This window comes from Misgurnus anguillicaudatus, chromosome 11 (assembly GCF_027580225.2).
Source record: "Misgurnus anguillicaudatus chromosome 11, ASM2758022v2, whole genome shotgun sequence".
NCBI classification, from domain to species: domain Eukaryota; kingdom Metazoa; phylum Chordata; class Actinopteri; order Cypriniformes; family Cobitidae; genus Misgurnus; species Misgurnus anguillicaudatus.
In genome coordinates, this window is record NC_073347.2 from 10,490,112 (window position 1) to 10,503,939 (window position 13,828).

General features: G+C 41.4%; 1 protein-coding gene across 1 annotated transcript in view; it reads right to left on the reverse strand.

Moving 5' to 3' along the window:
- The window catches only part of LOC129416585 (uncharacterized), a 46,256-nt gene that overhangs the window by 14,600 nt on the left and 17,828 nt on the right, over positions 1-13,828 (reverse strand). The window lies entirely within an intron of this gene.

Consider the following 13,828-nt stretch of genomic DNA (forward strand, 5'->3'; position numbering starts at 1 on the left):
AATGTTTACACTGTTACAAGTACAGTATCAGGACAACCCACATGTTTCACTGGTACTGTTTATTAACTATTTAACAAAGTATTATAGTCATTTGTTGCAACTTTGTCTATGTTTATAGACAGTTTACAAACCAGTTAGTAACCCTTAACAAAGTGTTTGGAATATTTGGTCCGTCTATCTATGTAATGTTTATAGATGTTTTAAAAATGGTTTCTTAAAGATCTACAAGCATTTTTAATCATTACCCGATACCTAATATATTATATGATAGATATGTGTGTTACAAAAACTGTTAATTTACAACACAACTAATAATTAGTCATTTAATTATAATTTCATTGTTTGTTAACAGTAAAAAGACTGTTTGCTAACAGCTAAATGACAATTAAAGATTAATTAACTATCAATTTACCATATTTATATGATTGTTATTATAAAGTGTTACCATCTTTTCTTTCTCTCTCAAGGTGCTTTGCTTAAATTTCTCAGCGCGCAGGCTCTTCCTAAAGATACATCCACTGATGAAGGTAGAGTGAATTTCTCTCACTGAGCTGTTTATAGTGACCTCTTTCAATATGCTAACAGTGAAATGGTGAAATGTACTTAACAGGTAATTTCAGATTTTTTTCCAATTATTTTCCCAGCTACACCATCAACGTCATCCTCAACATCAACAGATGCATCACTTCTCAGTGCTGATGTTTCCTCTATAGCACAAGGTACCACAAGCTCTATAATTATAGCTGATATCAGGCCCAGCCCAAAGTTTAAACTGATAAGTGTGTGCTGTCATATTGTTAGAAAAAAAACAGTGCAAATCACTATTGAATTCCCACCAAACTGTGTAAATAAACATTAAACTGTAAACCTTAAACTGTATGGCTATGCTGTGGTTCCTGTAGGCTTTGCGTGCATGTGGGGGGGCCTCCATGTCCATTTTGCTTGGGGCCCCCAAATTCCTTCAAACGGCCCTGATTACATGTTAATGCAAACTCGTGAAATGTGGTAATCAAGCTTCACTTTGACAAAGATTTTGGAAGGGGCAAAAACAGAATAAGCGTTTGTGGTTTCCAGAAAAATCACATGTACTGCTTCTGTCTGTACAGTTGAAACTGTGTAAATAGTTAACAGGGATGTTTGCTAAGGGATTATTTGCATTCGAAATAAATAATACTGCTCCTCTAAGTAAACAATGTAATGATAATCATGTTTCAGCTCACTCTGTAAAACACCTTTGCTTTAAATTGACATGTTTCTGTTAATTTTCACAATCCTTATATTAAACCAGGGTCTTCTTCGAGGGACAGATTTTAAAAATGTAAATATGATGCGGGCCAACCTTTTACCCGTTTTTTTATATATTATTATATATGTTATAAGCTAACTTATGTTGTTTTTGTTACTCTTCGGTATAGGTAATATATTACAAAAAAAGACATTTTATCCATGCACACAGTGTCTGTGTGGCTTCAAACAATGAAAAAAAGTGTCTTGTTAACGAATTTTAAGGTTCATGTGGGAGAGCTCAGTAAGACACGTCTACATCCCTTCGAGGCCCAACCGGAAGTCTAAAAAAAAAGACAACAAGGATGCACACATCTTGTATCCAATATTTTGCTTTTTAATTAAATTACTGAAAACTCATATTTTCTTTTTTAATATTTTATAAACAATGCATTTTTGTAAAGCACTAACTGCAATGTAGAGCTCTTAAACTTTTTTTGTTTATAACTTTCATAAATTGTTACATTTCAAGTAACAATGTACATGTAATCACAACATATAGCCAGTTTTCTCCTAATGACAAAAAATTTCAGTTTACACAACATTCAGACACGACTGTCGAAGTTCGCCTCCTAGTCACAGTCCTATAAAATTTCATTTTAATCATAAATCCACGCTAAATGTAAGAGAAGCTCATTCCAGCGGTTTGGTTTATCGTCCATCATTTGTCATGTAGAGTGGAAAGATGGCTTGAAAGCAACCATAGAGACAGAGCGCCGTTATGCAAATTTGAAAACCACGCCCACCGGGGGGGAAATCAACCCAACCGTCTCCATTGACCCTGTATTGCGAGAAGCCGCCTTCTCGTCATTTCTGGCCTACAACAAAAAACTGAACAATGCCCAAAAGCCGCTGTGTGACAATATGTACAGCTAACAAGCCAAAAAACCCAGAAATAAGTTTTTATAAGCTGTCGAGCCGTAAAACCCAGCCTTTAAGGAGAATAAAGTGGATCGCCGACTACGTTTCACCCTAGTGGACGCAGTTCCACCAACAGAAGTACCATGAAAAGTTGCCTGTTTCCATTTCTGTGTCTTTAAACGCTCATTTTTAGGGGTCGACAGCTTATAAAAACTTATTTACAGATTAAACTTAAAAACAGAATAATACCTAAAAGCTGCTGTGTGACAAGGTGTACATCTAACACGCCAAAAAAATAAATAAATAATTTTTTATAAGCTGTCGACTTCAAAAAACGAGCGTTTAGACACAGAAATGGAAACAGGCAACCCTCCACAGCACTCCCACTAGTAAAACCGCGTCCAACAGGGGGAAACGCAGTCGGCGATCCACTTTATTCTCCTTAAAGACTGGGTTTTACGGCTCGACAGCTTATAAAAACTTATTTCTGTGTTCTTTGGCTTGTTAGCTGTACATATTGTCCCAAAGCAGCTTTTAGGCATTATTCAGTTTTTTGTTATAAGCCAGAAATGACAAGGAGGCGGCCTTTTGCAATACAAAGTCAATGGAGACTGTTGGATTGCTTTCCCCCCCGGTGGGCGTGGTTTTCAGGTTGTGACGCGCTGCGCTCTGTCTCTATGCCTTTAAATCGGACAAAGATGATGGGCAGGCCATATAAAGATGATTGGCAGGCCGTATTTGGCCAGCGGGCCACCATTTGACTAGCCCAGTAATAAAAAGAGAGGTTAAGATTATCCTAGTAGGATATGCAGATCAAAAATAAACATTTATTGATAAACATAGTCACCTATCATTTTGTTCATATGTTTTCACTTTCTCAGAAGAGGCAACTGTTTATTATTCACAATGTCTCTTGGTGGATCCTGGTTGGCACAGAGCAATGATTCTCAAATCCGGTTCTGGGGATACACTGCTCTGTAGAGTTTGTATGTTTCTCTTATCTGACAGACTCAGCTCATTTTATGGAGATCTCTACTGTACTAATGAGCTGACAATTTGAATCTGGTGTGTTAAATAATGAAGACATACACAAGCGTGCAGGGCAGTGGGTTATGGGAGGCCAACTGAGGCGAAATACATTGAAACACTAGCACATTTACATTACACTTGTTCTGACATATGAAACACTTGAGCTTATGCAGCAGAGGCTGGCTGGGGTGTGAAAGCAGTGCGGTGTATCAAGATACTTGTGACAGACAGTAGCTGCGTTTCCATTACCCTTTAAATTACGCACATCGACATGGCAAATTGAAAATACAGCCAATGGAAACAGGTAAATTTCCATTGGCTGTGTTTCCATTGACCCTGCCGCTAGAAACAACTTTGAGTAGAATCGGATGTGTTTACTAACATTGCTTTGCTTTTATATTTATGAAACACTTGCGGGTACATAAAACATTGAACAGTTGCACCTGCACATAGGTAGCATACTCACACATCTGAATCAATGAGAAAGAGAGCGTAAATTTGTGAGTAAAATTTTTATTTTATTGTAATAGGAAGTATGGTTTTCTGGCACTGAAGATTGCTCTCTCTCACACGTGTGCACACCAATACACGTGGTGGCACTACCTTTGTGCAGGTGTTTTTTAGCTAAAGAAAGCAATGCAATGTCAGTTAACAAATTAGAGTCTATTCTAAGCAGTTTCTAGCAGGATTCAAACCAGTGTTTGGGCGTGACATGAGAGTCGAGTGCACTAACCATGAGGCACAAGCCACAACTGGTAGTGTCTGTCACAAGTATCTTGATACACCGCACAACTTTCACACCTCAGCTAGCATTTGTTGCATAAGTGCAAGGGTTTTATATGTCAGTAATGTAAATGTGTGTTTAAATGTATTTCGCCTCATTTGGCCTCCCATAGTGGGTCCTCAAGACCGGAGTTGAGAACCACTGACATAAAGAAAACAAGCTCTGGTTACCAAAATGGGGTGAAATATCCTTTAAAATGTGACATATCTCTAAAATAAAGACATGACAAAATATTAACTGCGGTCAACTAAATATTTGTTTATTTATTTAATAGGAACAGCATAGGAATGAATAGCTCTCTATGGTCAAATGTGATAAGATTATGTTATCTATGTGTTAATGATAAAAATATTGTCGTCATGTGAACAGCCAAATTACTTGAGGATGTCACGTACTTTGTAGATGGGTTCTTCTTCGATGGGAATGGGAGGAGGAGGTACATCATTGGTTCTGGGGTCTGTGGAAGGAGGAGAGACAGGATCAGTGAATGGTTTTAACAAGGAAACGTGAAATGAAGGTGAGATCCTGTATTCCTGAGGTAGGTTGAGTCTGTAGGTGACCTCATTCAGCTGCCTCTGCACGGTTAGGGGCCAAGTATCGAGGACTCAGCTTACGGCAAGGTAGATGAAAGCGGATGTCTCGAGTTGATAACCAAACCTTTCGGCCTGGTTGGTACTCAGATCTGATCTTGATGACGTCTGACGGCTTGTTGTAGGTGAACGAGAGTCCCAAACCCTCTCGCTCTGATCAAACCAGTGATTGACAGCTGGAACCGCAGAAAGCTCACCTGACCAGGGCAATAGAGGAGGTTGATAGCCCAGAGTGCATTGGAACGGGGAGAGCCCAGTGGTGGATTGAGGTAAGAAATTCTGGGCATACTCGGCCCAGCTATCAGAGACAATATCTTCAGGGATGCCAAAGTTTCGAAAGACATTATGGAATAGGGCCTCAGCAGTCTCGAAGGCAGTGGGAAGTTTGGGTAGAGGTATTAATTTGCATCCATTCGAGAACCTATCCACGACGACTAGGAAACAGATGTTGTTCTGGGATTTGGGTAGGTCCGTCATGAAGTCAACTCCTAAATGTGACCATGGGCATGGTGGAATTGGTAAGGGTACCAGTTTACCTTTGGGGAGTTTTCTAGGAGTGTTGGTGATGGCACACACTGAGCAACCTCTCATGTACCTAGTGAAGTCCTGGGAGATGTTAAGCCAGTACCGTTGACTGAGGAACAAAAGGGTCCACCCGCTATCTGGGTGTCCAGAGCCTGGAGAGGAATGAGCTGAATCCAACAGTTTGTGACGTAGATGCACAGGTACAAAGGTGAGATTAGTGGGGGTTTCCGTTGGAGTGGGGTTGGTGAGATTCTCCTGGTTCATGAGCTCATCAATATCCCAGATGATAGGATTATAGGTTCGGATAGGAGATCCTCAAAAGAGGAACCATGGAGTCAAGAGAGGATGTCTGCTTTCAGGTTCTTGCTTCCGGGTCTGTAGGTTACTGTGAAGTTGAATCGAGTAAAAAACAGGGACCAACGACTTGCCATGGATTTAACCTTTTTGCTTCCCGAAGATATTCCAGGTTTCGTTGATCAGTGATAACTTCAAAAGGGTGGTTAGCCCCCTCCAGCCAATTCTGGAAGAATGGAGGCACTTCGTCACAGGCAGACAGACGTTGGGATACATGGATGGTTTTCTGAATGAGGGTTTCTAAACCCATGGAATCTTCATAAACTACTATGAGTTGGCGGATATGAGGGTTCAGTCTGTAACGAGGGCAGTTTCATTTCATCCGCTGGCAGCCGCTAGAGTACGGAATTGTAATGCATTTGTACTCACAGATAGTTTTCCTTGGCGTAGATTGAAGAGAGAATCATGGATGGACATAGTTTGGCCAAACACTTCTTTGAAATACTGGAGAAAACTGAAGAGAGATTGAATTACTGCGAAATTAGAATTCCATATGGATTGAGCCCAAATGCGTGCCCATCCAGACAGCAGGGAGATTATTAATGCTACTCGTGAAATTCAATGATATCTGAAGCAGAAAGCTGCTGCAATCCTCCGCCTAGCCGGCCATGGGACTAGCAGATGCAGCTGAAGAGGCAGTGGGGTTTTGAGGAAGTAAATGTAGCCGGGCTGAATGAAGTAGATATTTAGGTACAGCAGGAGGATGACTGGGTGGTGATGGAAGCAAAGACAAATGGACAGCCTGCACCAACTCCGCGAAAGGATCCCGAGCGGGCTCCCCTCGGCCTCAGTGGTGTTTTGCATTCTGTGGTCTGGTCTTCTGTCACGGGGTGAACCAGGAAGGTGACTGAAGGCCTGTAGAAATTTTCTTTATTGTAACACAAACGGAGATCTAGAGCAGACAGGTGAGTATATAGATATGGCAGATAGTATGAGCACTTAGCTGAAGGTTAACAATGTCTCTGATAGCAGGAGTGGATGATGATCTGAGCGGTCGGTTTGGGGATGAAGAGCACAGGGAATATCCAGCTAAGTGTAGCAGGTGAGTCTAGTTTTCTTGCGATGAGACCAGACGTGGACTGAGAGTGAAGGTGAGGTATTTAAAGGGATATGGTGATGGGGCACAGGTGATGGTGATTAGTATTCGGGGGAATGTGGGAGGAGTGAATTATGAAGTTGATGATTCTGGTGATGGGATCCTGACAGATATCTACTACACAGTGCAGTTTGCACAAACAGAGAATGAGGACGAAACTGCAGTTGCAAATTGGTTTTCAGAGGAAGTGGCTTTCAGTGCACTGATAATAATGAATGTTCTCTGCCAGGTATTTACCACTGGAATACCACCTGCACCAACAACACCAGCTCCTATGTGTGCACATGCAATGCTTGTCTAGACATAGATGGGTGTTCAGAATCCTGGTGTATTCTCCACTTTCCTTGGCTGCAAGAACTTACCAGGTATCTACAGCTGCATCTACAAACCTGGCTACCAAAGCAATATACAGACATGTAAGCAGGGCCGGAGTGGGGCAACTCTTCAGCCCGGGAGTTTCAGGCCCAAGACCGGCCCACTTTTTCCATAGTGTTATTCCAAATTAGCACTTTTTTCAAATTGGATAAATAAAGCATCAGTTCAGCTCTTACTATAGTTTTTATTAATATCATGGTTTAACAAATAAGGTAAAAGTTAAATAATACTTCACTTAAGATAAGAAGTTAACAAAATATTCCTCTACACTCTTAAAAATACTTTTTACCCATAATGGGTAAATATTGAACAGAACACATGCTTGGTTAAAAATTACCCCATGCTGGGTTAAAAATAACCCAATGCTGGGCTGCTGTTATGCAACCATGGATTATAATAACCCAACAGTTGGGTTAAAACAACCCAGCATTGGGTTAATTAATTTTAACCCAGCAGCGTGTTCTGTCCAATATATAAAATATATAAATAACCTAGCCCTTTTTAGAGTGTATTCCACAAGGAAAGGTTGATAAATTATTAGCATTGCTAATGCTATGAGGCCGATGATTAATGCAAATAGAAATATAAAAGTCCTAATTAAAAAAGAAAACAATTTGACAAAAATATTGGGTAAATGGCATAGTGATTTATAAGCTTTTTTAGGCTGGTCATTTTTGACTGGGAAAACAAAAGGTCTTATAGGGTTCTGAACACAACCTGAGGGTTAAATAACTTTAATTCATATTGTTTACTCATGGCCTCCTCATTTTCGGGGGACTGCTCAGAAGCAGCTTGCATAATATTTGCAAAGTCTATGAATCGCCATGTATACACAAAATGGTAATATTGTAACAAAAAAAAAATGTTTTGGCTTGTAAATAGTTTGACAACGGTATTAGCCGAATAATTACATTGCTAATGCTAATCATTACTAGGCTTATTACCTGTTGGCACTTTTGTTTGTCCTCTTGAAAATAAATCTGTAGGTTTGGCACATTTGGCAGCATCCTCCTCCAATGGATTTTTTCTTCAACCTGTTTTTTACGCCCTCCTCCTCTCAGACGCGTATTGTTACGGTAGGGCCGACCCAGCCTACCGGAGAAAAGTTTTCTTAGACGTGCTATGGGCCGAACCAACTCTATGGGAATATAAAATATTGTTCGTAATATGAATCAAATAGATAATTATGGAATGTGGATAAAAGTTTGATCATTATAACTCATATTTATATTGAACTCCTTCATTCGATTACCAATGTCGTATCGGTCCACATCGGCTGTTGTACAGGTTCCCAACACAAACTCGACCGTACTAGAGGTTATGGCCAAAGCAGTTTAACAATGCCACTCCCGCGATCTCTTGCTAAAAGTTCCCATGTAGCCCCATGCAATCGTTTGTATACAACTTAGTACAAAATTCAAACTATAACCAGAGGTACGGGCTTAGCACCATCTAGCCGAATATAGTTAAATCATATTACTATATACAACTTAATTATAGCAGAAATAATGACCAGCAGTTATGACTTATCACTCTGATAGCCCACATAAAGTATGATTATCTTATTCTTATTCTAATCTGTCTCAGCCTTGGGGGTGGACCCGACTATACTAAGGGTCACACCCCTCTCAACTCTTCCACCTCGAGGAGTTTCCCAAGACCACCCCAATGACCAGACAGACGAGTAAACTATCGTTAAAATAATCTTTATTAAATATTTAACAGGCAGGGGGAAAAAAGGGGAAGGGGTAATTTAAAACTAATGGGTCTTCTTCCCTCCTCCAGGGCCACTTGGGATAAGGACTGGGGACAGAGGCTCTTTTAGGGCTCCGGCCCGAGAATCCGTGGCGCGCTCCGCTTCTCCTGGAGGCAGAATCAAATAAAAGTTAGTTGATGTATGTTACTTTGTTGCAGATCGCTACTCTTCTCACCCCTCTTCCTCTTTCTCTCTGTCTCCCGTGCCTTAGTCACGCGGCTCTTCAAACCAACACTGGGGCTCCTCACTCGCCAAGAGTCTTCAAGCACTAGTAAGTAATCGCTGTAAGCACAGGTTAATTTCCACTTCCACAATACATTACTCACAGCACTGGGGATCTTCGTTCACCCGGGCCTTCGTTGGAACACAGGTAAGTAATCGTTATAAGCACAGATAAAGTCTACTTCACAGGTTACGTTACTCACAGCACTGGGGATCTTCGCTCACACGGAGCCTTCGTTGGAACACAGATAGTAATTGCTATAAGCACAGTACAATTCCACTTCACAGGTTACGTTACTCACAGCACTGGGGATCTTCGCTCACACGGAGCCTTCGTTGGAACACAGGTAGGTGATTGCTATAAGCACAGAACAATTTCACTTCACAGGTTACGTTACTCACAGCACTGGGGATCTTCGCTCACACGGAGCCTTCGTTGGAACACAGGTAAGTGATTGCTATAAGCACAGAACAATTTCACTTCACAGGTTACGTTTCTCACAGCACTGGGGATCTTCGCTCACATGGAGCCTTCGCTGGAAGACAGGTAGGTGATTGCTATAAGCACAGAACAATTTCACTTCACAGGTTACATTTCTCACAGCACTGGGGATCTTCGCTCACACGGAGCCTTCGCTGGAACACAGGTAGGTGATTGCTATAAGCACAGAACAATTTCACTTCACAGGTTACGTTTCTCACAGCACTGGGGATCTTCGCTCACACGGAGCCTTCGCTGGAACACAGGTAGGTGATTGCTATAAGCACAGGTTAATTTCAGCTCACCAGTTACGTTACCCTCAGCACTGGATGTCTTTGTTCACTTGCAGACAGTGGATTTTCGCTACAGCGTTGGTGCACCGTATTCCTTCGCCCATCCACTCAAGCTGTCCGGGCGTCGTAGAGACTGGTGGGTCCAGTGGCACGGAGCCGAACGCTTCCCAAACTCCCCCTCCTACTTCCACGGCCGAGGTCCCGAGTTAGGGCGAACTTTCGTCGGGGCTCCGCTCACCACGAGCTTCTGTTGGAAAGGTCAATACATACACAGCTATAACCCTCAATCCGCACGGTACACTTTTGATAGTACTCACTGGGTTTCACCACTGTCTGCTCTATGGCAGGACGAAGCTCTCGTTGACACACCCAGGGCACAGGGCTTAATTTTCTCGCTCTCCTTAGGACCCAGGCCACAACAGATGTCGTCGTCTCGCGGCTCGTCTGAGGCTAGGCAGTCTGGACGCTACAAGCACAGCATACACACAGCAAGTAAAGCGTAAACACCATCAATCAGTGAGACTCACCCACAGCACTCTTATACAACTTCACGTGATTTTTAGATCGCCCTCGCCACATGGCTACGACTACCTCGAGAGGATAGTTGGGCGATAGCTGGACCGCCAATGAGAGTGAGATGTGTGTTATTCACAGGCCCGGTGTGTTGTTTATCGCTCCTCTGGCTCACCTGCGCTTCCTTTTTCCCCCAGGGCCACTGCTCTATTGGTGAACGGTGCTTCCTACCAATTGTTTCGTCCGTGCTTCCGGTCAACCCGCGGCTCGCCCACGCTTTCCTCTCACACAAGGAAAACACACACCAAGCAACTCCTCTTCCAAGTAATATACAGATAAGTACTACAGCTGTTACTCACTCTTCGTTGTCAATGACTTCTAATATCTGCCCTGTTGAATGCTCTGTGTCCGCTCTCTCACGAGTGAAGTCTCCCAGTATTCCTTCGCTAGCTGACTGTGCCTTTCTCTCTTCCCCAGGGGAACGATCAAGCCAGCGTAGTCCGTCTGCAAAGCAGCAACACAGCGTATACAAAGTACACCACAAGCACCCCGTTTGATGTCTTCAAAGGTCTTTTTATGCTCTGACTCTTCTCCTTGTCAGCCTATTAGCAACCGCTGTGTAAATTATCCCCACCTGAGCGTAATCAGGCTTAATTTCGGCTTCGGGGAAACCCCGGAAATTCCGGTGTTCAGGGTGAAGCATCCGGGCAGAACCATCATCGGGCGGAACCCGTCTTCCACACTTTTGGTTCCGCCCTCACAAACCGTCACCTGTGACATATATCTTATATATATTAAGTATGATCTGTTATATACAACTTAATTCAAAGCTTCACGATGACCAGTGGTTCTGGCATGGCACCGTCTAGCTGAAAATAGTTAAATCATATTACTATACTAGTCAACATTTAAAGTGGATCAAAAACGTTTATTAAAGTTTTCCTAAGACAAGAACTGGTATTAGGGATTGGTTTTATGTAAACTTTTATGAATGGTTTTGATCCACTTCGAATGTTGACTAGTGTATATACACCTCAATCAAAGTAAAGACAATGATTAGAGGTTATGACTCATCACCCTAATGGACCACATATAAACATGACTGCATAACAACTTAGTTAGAGGTAGAACTTAATTAGCATGTATTAACCCCGATCAAAGATTTGTGGTAACAATGGATATTGTAATACTTTATAGTAACTTAGAGGCCAATAATACCTAGCAGATTAGAATGAATGCAAACATAATTTATTAACCAGGAAAAACACAATTCAGAACCCAATTTATATTTCAGTTTAAAATTTTGAAACAATCAAACAAAAACCTTCTGAATATTCTGTTCCTTTCTGAATATAGAAAATCCCACTGAACTATTTACAAACTTTCCTTAAATAACCAGAGAGAACAAAGCATATAGGGCAGAGGTCACCAAACTTTTTTCTCTGGGGGCCACATTATCATTCCTGACTGTGATGGGGGGCCGGGTCAGCTATATAACATAGAATTGTATGACCCAGACCAAAATGACCACCAGCAGGCCTCATTGTGTAGTAGAGACTACTAGCCTTGCACAGCCAAAGTCCCCATCAGTAAATGGCTTTCCATGGGTAGCTAGTAGGTGAGCTACCTTATAGCTAGCTTGACAGCAGCCTGGTTTACCTGAGTTTGGCAAAGGAAAAAATTCTTTTGTGCAGCCAGTACGCCTTTCATCCTTTGAATCCTGTCTTCTCTTACTTGCCCTCGCTAGCGATCATACTCTTTATGGGGGGTTTCCTGATGACGACACAGATTATATTCTTTGAAAACCGCAACACTTTCTTTACATATAATACAAACTGCACGGTCCTTACACTTGACAAAAAAATAATCGTTGGTCCACTGTTCTTTTAAAACTCTGCATTATCTTATCAACTTTTTGTTTAATGCTAGCCATTTTGCTGTCCTGAACACTGCCAGTTCTGGACAGTGATCTGCACGTGCGTTGTCTGTTACTGCTTGATCACGAGCATGTCGGGTGACGAAAATTTGGCAACTATAGTTCATTTTATAACTAAGTATCATTTTTTAACTTAAAAAAAAATCAACAAATACCAGATGCGAACATTTGATTACTTTCCAAAGAACAATTACAAAAATAAAATTGCCTCATAGGGCCGGTTCAAGTAGTGGGGGGCAGAGGGGATGGGGGGCCGGTCAAAGCAGGGTGGCGGGCCTGAGTCGGCCCGCAGGCCTTAGTTTGATGACCCATGATATAGGGATTTGGTACTGATTGGTTCCTGTGAATTCAGGGGTGTTGCCAAATATGTATACAGTGGGTGATTGGTTAACATGTCTAAGGTAGGAGGTGTCTCTGAACATTGGGTGACGTTTTCTTACTTTTATTGTTACACTTTAACATTGAATTCTGTTGTCATATTAATAAACCCATTGAAACATTTCATATGATACCAAACAAGACCAGTTTTAGATACTTTGTGCATGTAGAATGTAGCATTCCATTTGCAGTGTGTTCTGAGACCATGAGGAGAGGGGGAGATAAGGTTGGTGAGGTGTGAGACTTCTGTCTTTGCACAGTGGGGTAGCTGTGATCTAAATTTGATTAGATCTTTTAGATCCTCTGTGTTCTAACAAAGGGTGATTGTCTTTGAGGTATATATATGAGCTTGTTTAGATCATTTTAGTTTCTTACCAGAATAGTGTCTTTGTTAAATAGTTCCCTCTGGGATCAGCCATTTGGTGCTGGTCTTACAAATATCTTTTTCAGGGTTCGGCACCACCTTACAATATCCAAAACAAATCTTTGTTGATGATCATAAATACATACTTGAGCCTCAGTATGTGACCTCAAGATGACATCAGATTATTGAGTGGTCAAGAAAATCATTAATATTGGTATTTCCATTAAGAAATCGTATACTAAATATCATATACCTTTATACCTCAACACAATCAAGTTATCGGACCTCTTTCAACATTACAATGACCATAATGGCAAGTTCACACTACAGGATTTTAAGTCAGATTTAAGCCCGATTTGCAAGTCATCGAGTTTGCCAAAAGGTTGTGCTGTGATCGGGGGCAAATCAGCGTATGAAAAGCACGCGATAATCTTTGTGTGAACTAGTCAACGATCGATGCATTAAAGAGTCGTGCTGACACCTTGCCGATGGGAGTCTCCAGATCCTGTAATGTCACATGTCACAATGAGCTACAACCAATAAGAGCAAGGCATGGGTTGAAGTACCGGTCTACTGATCTTTTCTTTCACTCATATTCTTTGTTTTTTTCCCTTTTCTGGGTTTTTCAGAGCAGATGATCCTGCAAACAGCTTGCAGCCTTAATTTCTTTCTGACCTTTTTTTCAATCAACAATTTTTGTTTAATGTGTTGTTTCATGTCATTTCCCATGTCATTTTTGTGACAAAACGATCTCCATCCAACCTGTCCGAGCTTAAGAGAATTTGTAAAGAAAAATAACAGAAAATTTCCCAATCCATGTGTGCAAAGCTTGAAGCAAGTATTGAGTAAAGCAGTGGTTCTAAAACTGGGGAGGGGGGCGTCACTGTAAGGGATTATTATGTATTATTTTACGTAATACATAATGAATTCATGTCATTATAAAAACAAATAATGCTATATTTTAATGTGTTTCTTAAAATGTTGTAA